The 1833-nt window shown below is 42.3% G+C and overlaps 1 non-coding gene across 1 annotated transcript; it reads right to left on the bottom strand.

Moving 5' to 3' along the window:
* Nucleotides 1-1490: 1490 nt before the first annotated feature.
* On the bottom strand, nt 1491-1597 carry LOC123326067. The gene has a single exon (XR_006540857.1). It is a non-coding gene; the product is annotated as a U6 spliceosomal RNA (small nuclear RNA).
* Nucleotides 1598-1833: the final 236 nt, after the last annotated feature.

Raw genomic sequence — 1833 nt, 5'->3', positions numbered from 1 at the left:
GGAATGCTGGGCTTAAAATAATTTTCTCTCAAAAATTTGAAAGATTTCTTTGGTAGTCTTTACCTCCTTGCCTTACCCCAGGCTATCTGCCTTAAGTATGAAGCTAGGTGTGGATTTTTCAGAAATGTTTTTTTTTGTGGCTGAGGGAGTTGACTTCTCTTCCCTAGTTTATTGAGTGTTTTTATCATGAAATAGTGGTGGATTTTGTCAAATGTGTTTTCTGTATGGGATCAATGTACACAAATCTGTTGCATTTCTATACATAAATAATGAAACAGCAGAAGGAGAAATCAAGGAACCAATCCCATTTACAATTGCATCCAAACTCATAAGATACCTAGGAATAAACATAACCAAAGAAGTGAAAGACCTGTATTTTGAAAACTGTATAACACAGATGAAAGAAATTGAAGATGACACACGTAAATGGAGAGACAGTCCATGTTCATGGATTGGAAGATCAAATATTGTTAAACTGTCTATAATACCCAAGATAATCTACACCTTTAATGCAATCTCTATCAAAATACCACCAGCATTTTCACAGACCTGGAACAAACAATCGTAAAATTTGTATGGAATTACAAAAGACCCTAGGCCAAGGAGGAGCCGGGGGCCCAGGCCACCCCCACGCTGCCCCCTGAGGTGCTGCCCTCCCAGGGGGAGGGGCCGTGGGCCACAGGGAGCCCCCCAGCCGGGCCACCCCCACAGGAGCTTGTGGAGGAGGAGCCCTTGGTTCCCCCGACTCTGCTGGAGGAGGGGCCTGAGAGTGGGGGTGACAGGGTGCCGCCCCTCCCAGAGACACCTGCCGCAGAAGACGGGGAGGCCGAGGTGGAGGCTGAGACGGCAGCCCTCCAGGAGAAGGAGCAGGATGACATGGCTGCCATGCTGGCTGACTTCATTGATTGTCCCCCTGATGATGAGAAGCCACCGCCGGCCCCAGAGCCTGATTCCTAGTCCTCTCTTGCACTCCCCCAGCCCCCTGCTTTCCAATAAAGTTATGTCCTGGGATATCAAAAAAAACAAACAAACAAACAAAAAAAACCCAAAAGACCCTAAATAGCCGAAGCAAGCTTGAAAAAGAAAAGCAAAGCTGGAGGCGTCACAATTCTGGACTTCAAGTTATATTACCAAGCTGTAGTGATCAAGACGGTATGGAACTGTCATAAAAATAGACACATAGATCAATAGAACAGAACAGAAAACCCGGAAATGAACCCACAACTATATGGTCAGTTAATCTTCAACAAAGCAGGAAAGAATATCCAATGGAAAAAAACACAGTCTCTTCAACAAATGGTGTTGGGAAAATTGGACAGCAATATGCAAAAGAATGAAACTGGACCACTTTCTTACACCATACACAAATATAAATTCAAAATGGATTAAGGAGCTGAATGTGAGAGAGGAAACCATCAAAATCCTAAAGGAGAACACAGGCAATAACCGTTTTGACATTGGGTATAGCAACTTCTTTTTTTTTTTTCAAAGAAAATAGGGAACAGTTAATGAATTTGCATGTCATCCTTTTACAGAGGTCATGCTGAGCTTCTGTGTATCATTCCAATTTTAGTATATGTGCTGCTGAATCAAGCACAGCTGTAGCAACTTCTTACTAGATATGTCTTCTGAGGCAAGGGAAACAAAAGCAAAGATGAACTTTGGGACTTCATCAAGATAAAAAGCTTCTCCACAGCAAACGAAACACTCAACAAAACTAAAAGGCAACCTATGGAATGAGAAGATATTTGCAAATGACATATCCGATGAAGGGTTATTATCCAAAATATAAAAAGAACTTAAAAACTCAATGCCCAAAAAACTCAACACACA

Source organism: Neomonachus schauinslandi, chromosome 10 (genome assembly GCF_002201575.2).
Source record: "Neomonachus schauinslandi chromosome 10, ASM220157v2, whole genome shotgun sequence".
NCBI classification, from domain to species: Eukaryota; Metazoa; Chordata; class Mammalia; order Carnivora; family Phocidae; genus Neomonachus; species Neomonachus schauinslandi.
This window is presented reverse-complemented; position numbering and strand designations above follow the sequence as displayed.